Source organism: Chrysoperla carnea, chromosome 2 (assembly GCF_905475395.1).
Source record: "Chrysoperla carnea chromosome 2, inChrCarn1.1, whole genome shotgun sequence".
In the NCBI taxonomy this organism is placed as follows: domain Eukaryota; kingdom Metazoa; phylum Arthropoda; class Insecta; order Neuroptera; family Chrysopidae; genus Chrysoperla; species Chrysoperla carnea.
The window spans coordinates 4,051,346-4,072,061 of NC_058338.1; the positions used below are offsets into that span (position 1 = coordinate 4,051,346).

At 29.2% G+C, this 20,716-nt stretch overlaps 1 protein-coding gene and 1 non-coding gene across 2 annotated transcripts in view; both read right to left on the bottom strand.

The window, feature by feature from the left end:
* LOC123294231 (lachesin-like) overlaps positions 1–20,716 on the bottom strand; it is a 206,450-nt gene that overhangs the window by 158,396 nt on the left and 27,338 nt on the right. The gene's annotated exons all lie outside the window — the stretch shown is intronic.
* Trnat-ugu lies at positions 8,692–8,763 on the bottom strand. The gene has a single exon. It is a non-coding gene; the product is annotated as a tRNA-Thr (tRNA).

Sequence of the window (20,716 nt, forward strand, 5' to 3'; positions counted from 1 at the left end):
TCATCACCAAAAATTAGGACTTTTACGGATAAATCATATACAGAGTGGAGTAGAAATGAGTACGATTTTGTAAACGCTGTAAAAAGTAATACTATCAATATTAACATAAAAATAATTTTCTTACCATCAGAAACATCATAAAAAATGCATTTTAGAAAGTTAAGTACTAAAGAAAATTACTTATTTTTATACCATATATATGAAATATACCAAGGTATACTAAGTTTAGTCCCAAGTTTTGATACTATAAACAAAATTTTGGTATAGGTGTTTATAAAATCACCTAATTAGTCCATTTCCGATTGTCTGACCGTCTGTCATCACAATTACTCAAAATTTAAAAGATATATCGACCTGAAATGAGATATCAAGCATGCTTTGGACGTTAAAAGTGAGGCCAAGTTTGTAAATGAACAACATAGGTCATTGGGTCTTGTAAACCATTAGAGATAGAACAAAAGATTAATTGTAAAATGTTCTTTATAAAAAAATAAACAACTTTTGTTTGAAACATTTTTTCGTAAACATCACGGTTTACCCGTAACAGTGCAAATTATGCGCAAATTGTATAATATGTATTATATGGGAATATCAGTTATATATGTGTGACATGTATGTATGTGTAATGTGACCGAGTAATCAATACTGTCTATACATGGTATTTCAACGATTAACTCAATTTCGTGTTTAAATTAAGTAGGACATGTTTTCTTTTCGTCTATCACGTTTTTCTTGTCATTCATACAAATTTACCAGGTCCGGCTCTTGGTCTATAATATATAATAATCATAACTATATAATATATTGATTCCTAATAAAACTGTGAATATATTAATATTTTCTGATATAAAGACAAATGTAATTGTAAAATTGTAAACTTCATGGAAAATTATTATACACCAATTTTCATTATATTTTCATTACAATATCGAATATCATAAATTATAATAATAATGCATTATCGAGGCAGGTATTATTATATTACTATATTATTCTAAATAAAGTCATTTTCCGTAAATTCAATTTATAATGGAAGAGCCAGGCCAACAAAAATTCGTTGAATTTACCAAAGCTGATCATTTGAGGTTTTGGTTATAGTAGTTGTGTACACACACATACTGTGATCAGTCAAGCGAACAATAGAACAGGGTCATCTCAAATATTTCTATTTCAATTAAATTTCCAAAAACTAGTCCCAAAAGTTGATAGCTCTCTAAGTATCCTTTTCATCTCATCTGATGTCCTTTGACCATCACTTTGATATTGATTTAAGAAGGAATGTTATAAGTTTAAAGTGTTTATCTGTGCGTCTGTGTGTTTCTCAGTGGCATCGTATCCCCTAAACGATCGAACCGACTCGAGTGAGAACATTTTATAGCTAAGTTTCCAAAAATCGGTTTACAAGGAATAAATCGAATTTGTCGGGGGTTTTTTAAATTTTGTAAATTTCACTTGTTGTACAAACTTTTTGATCATCCTATATAATTTAAATAATAAATTTAATGTACATTATACTATTTACTAGTTGAATAGCATTGCTGTGTGTCAAATACATTTGAGTAGCATAACATAATACTGTAACAAAATAACATGAAAAGATGTATACATTTGGTATTCAAATTCAATATTCTGTGCATCATATAAAATGGTTTGGCGTTCACTCACCAAGAAATCCGTCAATATCTTATTAGGCCTAAGTGAAAACATGTGAAATATCCAAAATTTAAAAAGTCCCGACAAATGCGATTTATTCCCTGTAAACAGATTTTTGGAAACTTAGGTATAAAATATTCTCAATCAAGTCGGTTTGACCGTTTAGGGGCTACGATGCCACTGAGAAACACACAGACGCACAGATTAACACTTTAAACTTATAACACTCCTTAAATCAATCTCAAAGTGATGGTCAAGGATATCAGATGAGATGAAAAGTATGCTTAGAGAACTATCATTATTTGGGACAAATTTTTGGAAATATTTTAATTGAAATTGAAATATCTGAGTTGACTTTGTTCGTTTGAATTATTGTTTTGAATTACCTAACTATATTACCATTTCACTTTTCGAAAGGAATTGAGCTAGGTTTATTTGACTTATTTCACTTGTTCTATTTTCAATTACTACGTGTTTTTTATCAAATTTTTTATACCCAACCCAAAAATTGTTCATGTTCTTTTTTAGCAGTTTGGCAGTATTCCGTATTTTATCTGTGCATTTCAATTTCATGATAACTAACTTTCTTTATCTTATCTATGAATTATTGAAATCTAAACAAAATCAATCAAATTAAAATAACAATAAGAAGAACTATTAGACATGTTTCATCTAAATCAAACAACAATAACATATTAAAACCATGTTTTATTTCAAATAATAAACATAAAATTTATAAAACAATACACAACTCTTTAGAAATGTTGTATGCACATGATATTGTAGTTTAGTTAGCTAGATAGAGTAGGCTAGAAGCTTCTAGGGGCTACAAGCTTCATACAAGCAAGCCAAAGCTCTTTCTAACTATGCTAGTAGGTAGTATAAAATAATACTAGGAGCTAGGAGGATAGATATCATTATTATAGTTAACTTTATAGAATTTTGAAATAGATGTGGTTTTATAACAAACTCGTTTGGTATCCGGAATATTTGTTTTAGTTTGTTACTGTTTCTGACTATATCATTTTAAAATGTACTAACATTTACAGTTTACGGTAAATAAAATGTCAGGTATTGTGCATCAACAAGGTGATTTTAATTAGTGATACGATTTACTGCAAAGTAAGCCTAACAGAACCAAACCTTGAAAAGGTCAAACTAGGTCAAAGGTCTAACTAGGAGCTGTTTATGGAAACAACAAGCCTATGAGCAGTAGACACAATATGACATTGAGAAGGTCGAAGGTGTAGCTAGGGACTGTTTGTGGTAAAAGCAAGCCAAAGAGCAAGAAACACAATATAACATTGACAAGATCGAAGGTCTAACTAGGGAATGTTTATGGCAAAAGCAAGCCTAAGAGCAATAAACACAATATGATAGGGAAATAAATTATTTTGTTTCCGATTTGTGTGCGATGGTGTCCCACGGACTATTTCTTTGAAAGGTAACTAAAAGCAGATCTTTATTAACCCGACTATATAATGGCGAGGATTATGTGATTGACCGGTATTTATGTATGTTCATCTGTTCCCTTCCAGCTTCAAAATTAATGTGGCAAATGAGGTATCTTTAAAAGCGTCTCGATCGTCCGGTGGTTATAGGCTATGTGGCGTCACATTAAATTGAATATGGCGCCCTCTAGAGAACATAAAGTTGTGATGGAAAAAAACAAATTTCGATTTAATGATAGCGTATTTGGTATCAAATGAAAGGACGTAATTAGCACTTTTAAAATATATATTGTAATACTTTATCATGAAACTATAACCCCAAAATAGTTTAAATAAAATAAAGTTCAAAAACTAAAACTCCGACTCTTTTACAAATCGTATGTTAAGTAAAATCGTCATTACAGTCGGGAGACCTCTTTTCTCTACTGAGGTAAACTATTTAATCTAAGGTGCCCGGTCTACAATGACGATTTTACTTATCATAACAATTTCAGCTGAAATTATTTCCTTGTTTTCATACTTTTAAGAGCACGATTTTGTAAAAAAGTCGGGGTTTTTGTTTAAGGATGTATGAGCATGACAACAATGTTTGATTTAAAGGCTCAAAATTTGTTTGTAGGTAGTCTTTTACTCAAAGAATATGTGGTTAAAATTTCAGCTTAGGTATCCGTGCAAATTTTTAAGAAAAAAGTCATTAAAAATCGATATAAAATACATTGGCTCTTATGGAGGAATCTCAAAAAACGACATATTTTGGAAGTTTTTGATAATTTTCATTTGGAATGAATGAAAACAAATTAAAAAAAAACTTTTTAATAGAAAGTAAACATATTAGCAATGAATTAGAAAAGAAAAAAACTAAGTGTCACCGTCCATATAAGGGATGTAAGAGCAGGGTAGATTTAGGGTTGAAATTATTTTTATCTTATTTTCAACTTTGATGATGAATTTTGTTATAACTTCATGAATGTAGACGAAAAATAAGAATAAAATTTTTCGATATGTGTCTTGGTTTTCGAAATATCGAAAGCTAAATAATTAAACAAAATTTTCAATTTTCGATATTTTGAAAATTAAGCCAGATATCGAAAAATTTTATTCTTACTTTTCGTCTTATATCGTCAAGTAATAATATAAATTTATCATCAAAATTGAAAATATCTATTTTTAAATTTGTGCCCCCACTACCATGCTCATACATCCTTAAGAACTTTATTTTATGTCGCTATATTTGGCTTAACTTGTAAACATAGTACAATAAAAGTAGCAATGCATACAAGTATAATATTGTACGTATATTGAAATAAAGTTAGTGGCTTCTTCTTAAACTAACATACTAACATACATACATACGTACACAACACATATACATATTTATTGTACATACATTTTTAAATGAATAAACGTTTTGGCATACCACATAAACTTTATGGATCTCGTAAACCAACATTGAATAGAAGGGTATTTTAGATTATTAAAGCATTTTATAACGTACATTGTAAGTAAAGTATATTAGCTTTAAGCAAATTAAAGTCTAAGATGCTTTATGTTATTTGTGTTCAAGTTTTAGACATTTTATATTGATATATTATTTTAAATATTTATTTTCAATATGTATCTAATTTTATTAAATTAAGTAGATATGCAAGGATTGAATAATACTAGGGATTTCAATGAAACTTTATAAATATATTTTTTGATTAACAAAGTTTCCAAAAATCACAAAAAATTTCTAGGTCATCGGGCTTTTTATTATTATTTTATCGTTCAAAGTTGGCTGAAAAAATGATGAATCATATAAGTTATCTTTTTCAAATGGATATTTCTATATCAAAAAATTTAGAGAGTGTGATAAAAAATTATCTAAAATATTTAAACAATCTTATAGTTTATAATAAAACCATCAAAATATAAGGTTGTCGATCATATAACAACAAAATTTTAATTTAATTATGAGTTCATCGAAGATTCATTATTTGATGAACAGCGACGACTATAGTTAGAGTATTGATAATTGAAGAGAGATATATATATTATCAAATTTATAAGCAGCACTTGCACACAATATATTATTTATTTTTGTAGTTGCGTGGTATTGTAAAGCTAAAAATAACACATTTTTAGACTTCAAAGTATGTATTTGGTTCATATGCATGTATCGTGCAATAAACTAAAATTTTTTTACAATACTGTAGGTTTACAATCACCTTAAATCAAGTGAACACAAACAATTGACTGAATTAACTGTAGAAATACTATGTATATAGACAGTGTTGATTACGCAATTGTGGATTTTTTTTTTTTAGGTTATGAAAGTAAAGAAAGATAGCCACTCTTACATACTTCTTACTTCCTCAGTGGATAGTAAATGCTATAACAAACAAATACATACATAATAGTTATTAAAATAAATACCACGATACTGGAAATGAAATTGTACATTAAGAAAAAGAAGTTTTATCTCGTTTATAAATTAATTAAATTTTTAAAAATTATACATGATTTTTGATGTATATAAATAAATTAGGTAATTAAATAATAAGGTCATATCCACTGATTTATTTATTTTTTCAAATAAAATATTTAACTAAATATCATTTTTCAATATTAATTTATTATTATTTAAAAAATAATTTTTTTTAAACTATGTTTAAATAGATTTAATTAATTATTAATTGCACAATATATTTTTCAATGTTTGGTTTATATTCATAAATAATACTAGCTTGATACCCGCCCGCTCACTGGGTTTAAATGTAAAAACCCCCATTTTATAGCCTTCACCTTCCTTACTCTCACTTATATCCCTTCCATAACACTCGAAATAGGGACACATAGGTAAAATATATGTAGGTACAGTTTTCAATTTTTTTTATTGAATGTAAGATAGTCATATTGTGTCTCTTGAGTTAGTCTGATCCAAATCATCAAACTACTGAAATCCATTCAGTAGTTTTTTCGTAAATGTGCCAGAAACAAACAAACAACCTTACTTTCACATTTATAATATTAAGAGAGATATGGGTAAAAAACGTATTTTGTTTTTATTAAATAAAAAAATAACAACTAAAAATATATACATTTTGATTAATGAGGCATAAAATTAATTATATTTGTCATGATTCTATCACTAACCATTAATTGAACCTATATAAAATAAATACAAAATCAATAATTTAATAAATAGTTTTGATAAACAATATTTATAAAAATTGTTGTTTTTTTTTTAAATAATGTTGTTTTTATGACCTTTTTTTTTGACAATTACATGAAACAATAATCTGTGTCATTTTTCATTCATAGAATTTGCAAAATTTATAAATTTCCAACGCAAATAGCTGAAGGAAAATGAGAAAAGTGTGGAAATTCATGGCCAACTTTTCTGATCTACTCAATGAATTATTACTATTTTACATTTAACAAAATTGAAAACTGTGTACATCAAGAGAGGATGGAGGCTATAAAGTAGTGATTTCTACTTTTAATCCCGGTGAAGCGGGCGGGTATCAATCTAGTAACATATAAAAAATTAAGATTATTTTATATACATTACTCCGGTCAATTAAAGTCTCCATTGTTTTTTATACCATGCATATATGTAATATGCAAGGTATATTAAGTTTAGTCCCAAGTTTGTAACGCTTAAAACTATTAATGCTACGAACAAAATTTTGGTATAGGTGTTCATAAAAGCACCTAATTGGTCCATTTCCGGTTGTCTTTCCGTCTGTCTGCCAACACGATAACTCAAAAACGAAAAGATATCAAGCTGAAATTTTTACAGCCTACTCAGGACTGTAAAAAGTGAGGTCGAGTTTGTAAATGAGCATCGTAGGTCAATTGAGTCTTGGGTCCGTAGGACCCATCTTGTAAACCGTTAGAGCTAGAACAAAAATTTAAATGTAAATAATATTCCTTATAAGAAAATAACCAACTTTTGTTTGAAACATTTTTTCGTAAACATGTTTACCCGTGAGGGCGCAAATTATATGGGAATATAAGTTATATATGTGTGACACGTATGGTATGTGTAATGTGATAGAGTATTCAACACTGTCTATACATAGTATTTCAACAATTAACTCAGTCAATTGTTTGTTTTAACTTTTTTTTTTTTTTTAAATAAATTTAATTGTATTGTTTTAATATATTAGATATATAACAATAATAAATTATTGAATGTTTTCCAGTAAATTACGTGATCAATTGAAATGAAATCGTGCAAGAAAATACGTTATTTTGTGCTGATGATACAACAATGAATGTTGTTATAAACTATATCTATGGATGTATGTGCGTCTAGATGCTATCCTTATTATATTACTACAATCCTGTTACAGTTTACAAACCTATCCTGTTCTCATTCCCATTCCTATTGTCCTCGCTCGGTAGGTCCTCGGTAGGTATGTAGTTGTCGTGTATAAGTTGTATGTCGTAACATAATCTGATTGTATTAAAATGAATTCTACACATCCGTTATCTGTGTGTTCAAGTTACTGACCCTTGAAAATAACCATGAAGGAAGAAGCTACCAGTAGTTGTTGTTGGAACTTTATAACAAAAAAAAAAAATACCAACCTCAAAGATAAAAATCTACTAATGAAATAAACCATTCCTATGCTATATCTTTTGAACGGTTCGAATTATGCGGGAGTAAATGAAGAATTTGTCAGCATAATAGAGTTGGGATTAATTTTGGGTGTAAACATATTAGCATAGTATTGGTTTTAATTTTATTATTATTGTATTAAATTATTTTTATTATTATAATGCTTCGTATAATATTAATCGAGAAAAACGTATTTTGTTTTGGAATTTGATGAAACTCTGTGGATAAGGTAATTTTGATCCAAAAAGTATAAAAATCAGGTTAATTTAATGATTGGATGCAGAGTTTCTGAGATATCTCAATATTTGGATCGATTTTAGTCCGTATCTCAAAAACTATTCGACCAGTCATCAAATGCACCCGATTTTTGTCTACTTTTTGGGTCAAAATTACCTTATAAACTGAGTTTTATCGAAATTGGAGATGCAAAAATTTTTTCGTTTTTTTGCAATTTTTTTAAGGGATACATACCGCTATGACATCACAGCTGGGCTTACCCGCGTTTTAGGTCACGTGATATACAGTTTAAAAATTACGATTTTTAATTTAAATATTTTAAAAGAAAAATGTGCTTTTATGACTCGAAATCAGAATATTTAAGTATATTTTTACATAAATTTTAACTTTTTTCAAATTTCATGATTTATTTTTGACTAACGATAATACCCTATTAATTAGCTCCAAAGAGTACATAATTAGTTCGAGTTGTATTGTAAAGGGTTCAAAGTTAGACTTAGTCCAAGAATACACTATGAATGTAAGTTACCTGGACTTCAAGATTCTTAGACACACCCTCCTCCTATGTAAGATTTTCATTGATCCTTCCTTCCCCACTGCGATAGGTTTATCATTTAAACCATAAATCATGATTTGTTTCAACCCTAAAAATTCAATTTTTTAACATGTTTACTGTTAAATCATAAACACAATTACATTTAATAAAATAAAAATTAAAAAACTTATATACTATGAAAGTTTTGCCCCCTGTGAGAATCGAACTCACGACCCCTGGTTTACAAGACCAGTGCTCTGCCTCGGAGCTAAGGAGGCTTGTTGTATTCACGAGTGATTTTAAACATCAAGGGGTACCCCTTTGAAAAAATCGAGAAAATCGGAAAAAAAATTTTGTTTTGGAATTTGATGAAACTCGGTGGATGGGATAATTTTGACCCAAAAAGTATCAAAATCAGGTAAATTTAATGCTTAGATGCAGAATTTCTGAGATATAGCAATATTTGGATCGATTTTTGTCTGTATCTCAAAAACTTTTTGACCAGTCATCAAATGGACGCGATTTTTGTCTTTTTAGGTCAAAATTACCTTATATACTGAGTTTTATCGAAATTGGACTTATTCATATCATTGTATAAAGACCTAGTTATATAACATAATTAAATGTTACCACCATATTCAGAACTTATTTTCGATACCGGTTAATAAAATAGAAACGATCGCAAAATAAATTATATTATATACATTTATTTTAACTTGTAAAAAAATTGTATTTTATCTCATACTATATCAGAGATTCTGTATCAATAAATCCTCTAGTACTTTGAAATCTATTACTTAGATCATTTTCGAGAAGAGAAAAAGAATACATATATACCAAAGAGGAAGATTGATTTTAAGTTCAACCATTTGATGTGTAATCATGTCATAAATAAAACCACACTACACGACGAACACTGCACGACCATACTTATCCACGAATTTATAAATTGTGCTGTTACAAAAGGTCACACTGAAAAATGACGGGGTATGTTGAAGAATATTTTTATCTATATATGTTAACATAAAAATTGATTTTTATAGAGTTATTAAAACTTGTGTTTAAATTTAGAATTTGACTCAAAAATTTTGGCAGACTACAAATCCAGTTTCAATCAACGTTTTGCAAAGGGTAATTTTTATAGTGGACGAAGAGGCAGATACGAGTTTTGTTCGTGATCCGTAGTCCTTTCAATGTGGTTGTCATTATTTAAAGGGGACATGTGGAGATCCTTTTTCGGTAATGTCGGATATCATCACTGATGCGGAGGTGGAGGGTGCTTGGGTGAAAGTGAAAATCTGCTCGTGATATGCAATATATCCGCCCTTGGGTATGGGTATGGGTATGGAGGTTAGCGGGCCATGCTCGAGCATCGCGCCTCGAAGCAATGGTTCAGAGCACCTAGCCAAGTAGACCCTTGTACTCTATCCCCGATACGCTTTTCAGTGGCTATTACAACCAACTGATGTACTGAAACCCAGGATTTGCCTAGCGCTGAGTTTCCTAATTTCTTCTGGTTCGACTATGGCCGGACCAAACCATTTCCTGCGCTGCTGTATGTGCGCCGGGCAGTAACAGAGAAAGTTATATCCGCCCTTACTCCAATATAATTTAGGTCGCCTAAGAAGTCAAAATTGAAGTGGGCGGATGACTAGGTCTTGCCTAAGGAGTGAAAAAAAATTAACAAATTATACTTTTTATTTTGACATTTCATAAAACAATGTTGGCAACAATCTGATAGGTCGGTATGATTTAACTTCGTTAATCCGTTTACCGGGTTTAGGAATTAATATAATCTACGATATCTTCCACGAGAAATCCATATACACTGAATGTTTAAAATAAAAAGTCCCTGTGCATTGATGACTCTGTACAAAACGTGCAGGTAATAAACTGTCATATCCCATCAATATTTCTTGTTGGTGCAATCATTTGTACCTTCTCTGTACCTATTTAAAGGTAACAAACACAACACACACTTCACGTGGTAATATAATATACAACCATTACCTTATTATACCTTTAGTCCAAGCAAATTGGCAATTGATTTTTCTGAATCGAGCAGTTTCACAACATAAACTTAATAGGTTATTAATTTTTAAGAGGGATTTGTCGTACTCTCGCAAAATTTCATTTTTCAGTCCGCTCAGTGTTACTTAATACACATATTTCGGGGAATAACTCGTTTCCACACTAACTTGAGCTAGAGTAAGGGCGAGTTTCTTCAGCTATTTCACCATCAGTTAGTAGATTTTTCGCAAATTAAATAGTTTCCTTTATTAGAAGCCATGGCGTTCATTTGTCAATGACCGCAAACTAATGATTCTATTAGTTCTGCCGGCAGGCAACTTTTTAATAATTTTTTAATGTTTTAAAAGATACTCGACAAACGTTTTTAAACAAGTTATTCAGCATAGCCCCCTAGAAGAGGTGATTACCAACTCCTGGGCAAAAGCACCACTAAGCACCCTTTCTCAATCCTAAGCTCAATCTCAAATTTTACATAACCACTCCGTGATAGTTTCGTAAAAAGTGTTTCATATGTTGTCGATTTATTTGGACACACTGTATGAATAAATACAGATAATTTTCAAGGTGCTGTGAGCGTAGAGTCTTGAAAATACTTTTTGAAAATTATAAACCTACAACTTTACGTTGAGAAATTGCTTGTTTTAGAATTTTTCATTACAAAATGACTAATTTTCTTGGACTAATTCTATATGAAAGGCTTATTATCTATTCAGAAAAGGAATTCCTTGTATTTTAACAAACATTTTTGCACTTAATAAACAAATTTTATGTATATACACACATACAATACACAAGCAAACAAACAAACAAGTCATTTCTATCCATCCATTCTCTATAAGCTCACATCCCTATCCCTTCCTTTTTTCGTTATCCACACGCACACACACACACACACACACACACAATTTTGTGGATAAATGAGAAAAGTGTGGAAATGATATTTACACTTTAAATAACCGTCTTTTGTTTTTCGGTGATGATGTGTTTTTGTTTTTGCATTGTATTAAAATAACTTTTTGACGACGAACATGACGACCGAGTAGTGATACGAACGAAGACGAATTTGAGATGGTAAGCTCGTTGACAAATCAATGGTAAACATTTACAGCAGATACATATGCGACTTTTTTCCTACTTACTACTTTTAACAAAACTTTTAACAAAAAGAAAACCGACTTCAAACTTACTTTTCCAAAACAAATTAATATACATTAACAAGTAAAATAAAAACGATAATATAATGTAGTCAAGGAAACAACTCCGACAAAACAGTTTGCTACATTAGCCAAGCTGACACAGACTCCCAAAATAACAATAATTTTAACTATATTGAATTATCATAAGTTTTTTACTTTTTAGTGCATATTAGTTTGTTTTGGAAAAGTTTTTCTTTGGAAGTCGGTTTTCTTTTTGTTAAATTTTTTTTTTTATTTTGTGATTTTTAGTGAATCTGAAGTACACTAACTAATTTGTCACTAAGAAAAGAATAATCGAAATCGGTTGGCGTAATATTGAGTTATTCGTCCTCTTGTCGTGCATACTTAATGCAAATTTTAGACTTTTATTGTTTTCTCATCGATGTCGTAGTCAGGTCTGGACCAAAATGAAATGGGATCACACTGGGAGCACCAACTTTCAAATAGATAATCATCGAAATCGATTCACCCATCCAAAGTTCAGAGGTAACACACATTAAAAAAAACAGTCGAATTGATAACATCCTCCTTTGTTTGAAGTCGGCTAAAAACTGTGCTGTAAATAAAAGATATAATTTTTCATTGGAACTTGGACCAAAATAATATTTCAAGTCACAGCAGGCGATCAGTTACTGTATACTAAGTCGATTCTCTTTAGTTCTTGAATATTGAGCCACTCGAGCTACTCTATTTGACATGCATGGCTTTGAAATCCACCATAAACTGGTTTCAGCAATTCAGATACATAAGAATAATGCTATAAGTACCGCTGTTGCGCTGATTAAAAAAAAAAAAACGTCGTTCTATCCGTGTTTTCAGGCCAAACTGAAACATACACTGCACAATATGACTCTTCCTGGCATCTATTGGTGTATTTCGTAGTTAACGAAATAAAGTACATTACCGGGTTATTAAAATTAACAATTACATGGTGATATTTTAAACGGTTCTTATATTAGTGATAAAAAATCTGTATCTTTTTAACCCAAAAGATACCGATAAAATCGGTCATCCAGGTACTGATAAAATGATGTGAGGACATCTAATTGAGGATAAAAGGACATTGAACAAATGAAATTTCAGATAATTATGTATAGAATATATAACTCTTCTATTTTCTGCTTATTTTATAGAAAACTTTTACATTTATCTCCCTTTTATGTGTTTACGTGTTTATCGTGCGTCGTATGGTTTCGTTGTTGTATGTGCAAAGTGGATGGATGGATATGTACTCTGTAATCAACCCTTTTTTCTGCGTGTGAATGAAATTAAGCATGGTAAGTATGATGATGAGGTGAATGTTGAAGGGTTTATTAAAAGGTACCTTTACTTATTATTATGTATATCATTTAGAATTTTCAAAGAATTAATTTTTATTACATTTGAATAAATTTTATTTATTTATTGTATGTATTTAGAATACCAAATTTTTATTATTTATTGCAAGGTTTCTCTTATTTTTTAAGCAAAAAATTATCCCGGGCAAAAAAAAATATTCAAAATTTCCCACAATAAATCCAACTTGTTTCCACATTCTCAACTATCATCACATTTTCTACAAACTAGGTAACCTATAAAACTCTAACTACAGCTATGTTGATTTGACATACATAAGTTTATTTGATTTCAAAATTGTGTAAAATGTTTTTTAGAGTTGACTCTACTAGTGTAAACATGTTTGAAACATGTTTAAACATGTTTACAAACACACAGATATATTTAACAACAAAAATATTTATCATTTATGTAAATGACAAAATACAACAATACTAATAGCCTACTTTTCTACGGTATCATCATATTTATTGTTGTGTTCAAGTAACAACAAATAACATTCATGTAGGTAGTACTTACAACAATTGATGTAAAACTTACCTTCTGTTGTTTGATAATGACTACAATCTTTTTCTATTTTATAAAATATACTTTGTTGTAAATATTACACACTGGGATATGGTGTAGCGCTTAAGTACGGAAGCCCCTAAATAGCTCACTGTCAATTTATGAGAGAGTGGCGCTACACTAGCTTATTCTTAAATGTGTACTACCCACAATTATAAAACCAATTCTAAACAAGTGCACTTGTGACTTGTGGCATTATGGAAACGAACCTTTTTGAAGGTGTTGGTATTTTGTCCTGTGCAGATTTCTAATTTTCTAATTAAACACTTAATAATACTTTTAAAGGTTATAAATTAGGAAGGTGCAGATGCAAAAGAAAAACATCAACGATTAAAGTATTATATTTTTTTAAATAAAGAAAATTTGAAACTAACTACATAAGACAAATTATAAATATCATATTATTATTAAATCCGGACATACAATTATTAATAATTCCAGGCAATTTCGGTAGTGTCTAATTAAAGGCTAGCCATCACTGACTGACATCTTCAAAAAGGTTCGTTTCCATAATGCCACAAGCCACAAGTACACTTGATGAATGTTAACTAGTGTTTTTAAAAAAATGGTTTTATACTTTTTTTATACGGTTTTATAACTGTATTTGTAAAGAAAATGGTTCATTAAAATGGTTAAAATTGTAAAACAACTTTTGTACGACTCTGCAAAATGGTGCCAGTACCTTATAGTTTGTATTCATTCGCATATATACCATCAATTTTTAAACAAAATGTTGATAGTTTAAGGTATTTACAGGTATTCATATGTGAATAATATATCTATAAAGAGTATGATAATGTATATTTGTCTGCGTGCTTACCTGTCTTTTGTTACCTATTTATTATTATTGTTATATGTAGACAAGAATTATCTTTAATAATAAATAAATAAATGTGTTTATCTTTTATTTGGTTAACTTTCTGTTCAGTATTTTTTATTTACTAACAGTTGGTAACTAAATAAAAACAAAATTTACTTACAGTTGGTATACTAAGTTTAGTTCCGCTTAAAAAAATACTACGAACTTGATACTACGAACAAAATTTTTGTATAGGTGTTCATAAAATCATGAAATTAGTCTATTTTCCATCCGTCTGTTTGTTTGCCGACAAGATAACTCGAAAACGAAAAGAGATATGGCGTACTCATGACGAAAAATGTCGAGTTCGTAAATGAGAAACATAGGTCAAGTTCTTGTAAACCGTTAGAGATAGAAAAAAAATTTAAATGTAAAAAATGTTCCTTATTAAAATAAAAGAAACTTTTGTTTGAAACATCTTTTCGTAAACATGACTGCTTACCCATGAGAGCGCTAATTAGCTTAGAGACATTATATGTATAATATGTATATACAGGTATCGTCGGCTATTCGCACCGTGCGTGAGTTGTATTGGAGGCGTTTCCATGGTAACGACACACTACTTTAATTATAGAACAGTATGGATGCAGATATAATTGTATGGATTGCATTTATAACTTACATTGAAAATTCAATATTATTGTCTCACAAAAATACATAATTATGATCATTTACATTTGAAAAATAATATTTGTGCAATTTAATTTCTTATTTTCATAATTTTTAATGCATTAAGTTTAATTAATTAGTGTTTTTCAATAATTTTAATGTAACATTTTCTATAACATTAACATGTAAAGAATTGCAAATTAGTCATAACAGCCTCCTTTGTCGCCAAAATTTTTCACTGGAAACGCTGGCATCGAATTTATTGTTCCTACCATGACTACGCACACAACGAATATGTAACCGTAGCTACTTCATAAAAAACCTTTGCACGGTCTCTATAAACTTTGGAACATCATTTTGCAAAATATTACGACATATAACTTTCGAAAATATTATAACGTTAGGTATATAGTTAAAATATTGTCATTATAAATTCTCATACCATAAATATAATATTTTGTTGAAGTATATAAACTCGTACATTGTATTTACTGCATCTACATACATGTTCTATAATACAATGACAATGAATGACGAGTTTTCCAGCCCTAAAGAAAGTATTTTCGTCAAGTTTTGTGTTATTAACACAATACGTGCAAAGAAAAGTATTCTTATATGTAGGTGTATATTAGGTGAATATGAATTAATGTTTTAATTTTAAATTATGTGTAAATCTAAAATACTCATTGGAAAAATCGGAAAACTTTTTCTATGCACTCACCCGGAAATTCACTCGCACAAAATTACGAAAAACACCCACATAAAATTACGTTTTTTATGGTATGGATGGTATTTTCACTAATCAACCTGAAATAAAGTCAAATAAACCTTCCAAAAATTCAGTATCTACATCACAATCCCTCAAAAATGGAAAAACGCTCCTAAAACTATCCCTTTTCTTCTTAACAAGCTAGAAATAAGTGGTTTTTTGTTTTATTCATATATATTGATTTTTTCAGTGATGCAGAGCCCAGGTCTAAGACCGCTACGAGAGTTAAAGAAGGAACCTTCTTGCGAGTCTAAAATACTATATAAACTTATTTGAAGCTGACTAACTCACTCACTGATCAATACAAATTCTAAGGAACTTCTAGACATGCTAGAATCAAGCGGTTTTCGCAAAAATTATCAGATGGGGGTTTAGTATAAAATTAGGAACAATAGACTAACTAAATGCCGTGATTACAAGCTGGATCGATAAAAAAGTCTTAGTTTTTTAGGTGATGGGGAAGTTTCTCAAAAATCATTTAAAAAAAAACATCGTTTTTTGTCGCCGTTTTCAATGTTTCACTATTTTTGGTCTAGCTCACCACAGAAACAAATCAGAACAATAACGTGCGATAAGGAACATAGTTTCAAAAATCAATATTTTATGAAGTAATGACGAATACAGTCGCCCTATTAGCTCAGTTGGTTAAGGCGTTCGATTCCCGCCGTCGCAACAAAATTAATTTGATTAATAGTTGTGATGAGCTGGTGTAGTGTATGGTATATGCATGATGGAGGTACACTCAGCCTCTGAAATTGAGGAGCTGATAAATGAAATTATCAGCGGAAAGGTGGTAAAACACATGGTATCACAATGGGCTTTATAGCCTAAGTGTGTCTTTCGTGGATAGCCAATATAACCTAACCCAATGACGAGTACAAGAATGGATTCTCACATTTTTTATTCTATTGAATCATTATTGTTCTACCATCGTCAAATAACATCCAATTCAATCAAGCTAATTTTTGCAATACATATTTTGAATAAAATTGAAACACCCTGTACAAAGTATGTACACAACATCATAAGGTTCAATTTATTTTGTTTTGTATACATATTTATTATTATAATAATAATATTTCAATGGTTTTTGGTGTTGTGTGTTTGTGTTTGTGTTTGTGTATGACGAGTGACTGACTGTCAACTGTCATTTTGTTTATTACTAATTATAATTTAAAATATGGTTGGAAGGGTAGAAAATAATGGGGGACTGATCATGATGAGTTTGGTATACATATAATGGATAAATATTTTGAATTAAACTGTTTATGTGTGTACGTTTGTAATGGTTGGAAATAAATAGTTAAATTTTATAAATATTTTTGAAATGTGATTGAAGTTTTTTTAACGCTTCATGAATCTTTTATGTATAATTCAGAGATGAATTTATTTTCTGATTGAATCAGTTTTTAACCCGCAAAATGCTTATAACATGAGTACTGGCAGGTTAAGAAAAGTTCTCATATTCGACTTCAGCTTTGTAAACGACATTTTTATTACGGTCCTGAAATATTCAAGGCAGTTAATCAATGTTACTAAATTATATTGTAATTGTCTAAAAAATCGCATATGTATGAATTTCTGCCAAATCTTCAATTGCAAACTTTCCGTAAATGAAAACATTGCATTTCCCAGAATTTTACATACGAAATTAAAAGTCAAGTCTTTTCTCGAAAACCTTGAAGTTTCAAAAAACACTTTTCACTTAAGTTTTAAAGTATAAATTTTAATGATACACACATATTTAAAACATTATAAATTAAGTTTAAGATATGCGAAAATTAATTTAACGACAATCTACTCTTAAACACTGATGTACTCCTTTGTACTCTTTTTTAACTAACTTGAAGTTATTTAAACTGTATTATATCTACTTATTACAGAGAGTTATTAACATTTTGAAGGTGAAAATATAAATCTTCTTTTTATACACGCTATTTTTATACCCTATATATATGATATATATTAAGGGTAAGCCAGATTTTGTCCCAAGTTTGTATCAAAAAATTAAGCCCCTGTGAAATAAATGGTGGAAACGCAAAAAAATTATTTATAATATTACATCTTACTATTCAAATGTATTTATTTGCGCTCCCACCATATTTATGTAGAGTTGTGTACAGCTATTTGAATAGTATTCAGATATCATTATTCAAGTAGTTATTGTGAATAGGTATTTATTAGAACTATTGCTGAAGGCCAGGACAAAGGCCAGTTATTTCAAAGTTTTAAATTTTTACTTCTCTCAAAAGTCCCCATGAAATTTCAAATAACTAGGCAATGTTTTTCTTTTTTTAAATAAGTACAAGCTTCGTCGGAGGAACTTTAGTACAATTTTTTACCTTTATTATGACAAAATAACCTTTATTATACAAAATACGTATTTAACCCTCAAAGGGTTAAACTGGATAACAAAAATAAACCATTCTTTAAGAACTAAAAGTACCTTGAGGAATTTGTTTGAAACCCTCTGTATTACGTTACCAAAGACAATTTATAACTTGATTACCGTTTATATATTCAGACAGGTATGATTCTTCCTACTAAATTAATTGATAACTAAATTTTAAAAACATTTCTCCCACCACCAAGTTCCCAAAGTTTTTTTTTGTAAAATTATGATTGAATATATAATTTAAAAAGTTATAATTAATATTAAATATTATTAACAAATTAAATTCTTTCATGTAAAATCACACAGAAGAAACAAGAAAGGTAAAATGTATTTTAAAAGTAACTAAAAAGTTTTGACAAAAAAGAAAGTTTTTGTTTGAAAGAAAGTTGATTTTCTTTGCATTTAGATTTGTTAAAGGGCATTGGTTTTTGTGTTTTTTGATTATATTTGTATTATCTATTGAAAATTTTATTCAGAACATTTAGTTAATATTGATTGATTAATGATTTATTATACCATGTATATGAAATATATCAAGGTATACTAAGTTTAGTCCCAAGTTTGTAACGCTTAAAAATATGAACAAAATTTTGGTATAGGTGTTCATAAAATCACCTAATTAGTCCATTTGCGGTTGTCTGTATGTCGTCTGCCCGTCTGTCATCATTTTTATAGCGTGATGAGGGGGTAAAGGTCAAGTTCGTAAATGAGCAACATAGGTCAATTGGGTCTTGAGTTCGTAGGATCCATCTTTTGATTTTAATCTAAATATCATGTCATTTTTGCCTTTACCCCTCTCACCTAATGTTAAATGCGTTTACCAAAAATTTATCATGAAAGTTTGCACGTTTATAATAAAACTAGACATATTATCTGAATTTAATTTCTAAATTGATCTTATAAAACCACAAAATTATGAATGGTTTTTAGTCTCTTAATTTGTTAATTAAGAAGAACATTACTTCTAAAATGATATGAACACAATAAATTTATTGATTTAATGTATAAATAATTTATTAATTAATAATATACCTAATTATATAAAATAACTTTTCTTTACTAATACAGGGCTAAATCCTTTGTTTCCGCACTGAATTTTCTGCGGCTTAAAAGCTAGCTGATTAGAATCGTTGCAAAATTTATTTGTCATATTCGTTCAGAAATAGTCACTTATAATCCCACATTTACTTTACGTACGGAAAGTTTTTTGGAGACGCCCTAACGGGTAAAAAAGGGTGTTTAGAAAAAAATATTTCGGACAAAAGTTAATTTTTTATAAGGAATAACTTTTACATTTAAACTTTTATTATATCTCTAACGGTTTACAAACTGAATGCTTTTTCATTTGATTGAATGAGTAAAAAAATTCCACTGAAAAATTTGCATATCTCGGTCAATTTTGTAGCTAACAAGTCGAAAAAAAACGAAAATATGCACAAATACTTCAGCCAGAGCTTTGAATTGAACTTTTTTTTTATATGATGCATAGTTTTTTTGTAAAAAAATGATAAGAACCCCCAACTTCCCCCCAAAAACCTTTCTTTTTTACAAAATGTTTACAACCTGATAACCAACTGTGGAAAATTTCACAGATGTATTAAGTTTTTCTTTATTACCATGATATTTTCTTAAAGTTTATTAGACTTAAGACAGCTTCATACCCTGGTAGCACAATATACTACTTAAACTCGTATGTACTGTTTTAATTAATTTTTGATACGACATCACATCACATTGCTATAATTAATGAATGTAACAAAATAATTAATAATTATTATACAACTAAACTCTGTTCTTGAATAAAAGAGTTTTACAGTATTGATGTTAATACTCTCATGGGTACAATAATCTTATACATAGTTACTAATTCTTAATCGTCATTCTGTTTATCATAGATATTATTGTGTCTTTAACGTACACTGTTAAAAAAAGTTGTATTTAAGGAGATATCTAAGGTTTGAATAATACTTCTTAAGGATTGGAGAATTCAATTTTATAAATACAGTTTTTGATTAACAAAACTTACAAAAATCATAAAAAACTCGTAGGTCATCGGGCTTTTTATTATTATTTTATCGTTCAAAGTTGGCTGAAAAAATGATGCATCATATAGATTATCCTTTTCAATTGGATATTTCTATATCACAAAATCTAGAGAGTGTGATAAAAAACTATCTAAAATATGTAGACAATCTTATAGTTTATAATAAAACCATAAAAATATAAAGTTGTCGATGATATAAAAACAAAATTTTAATTTAATTATGAGTTAATCGAAGATCAATCATTTGATCGAAAGAGATGACTAAAGTTAGAGGAATGATGATTGAAGAAGTTGAGCTTTTGATATTTCGAAAATCAGTTCTGATATCGAAAAATTTTATTCATATTTTTTGTCTACATTCATGAAGTTATAAAAAAATTCATCATCGAAGTTGAATAAGGTACAAATCATTTCAACCACAAGTCT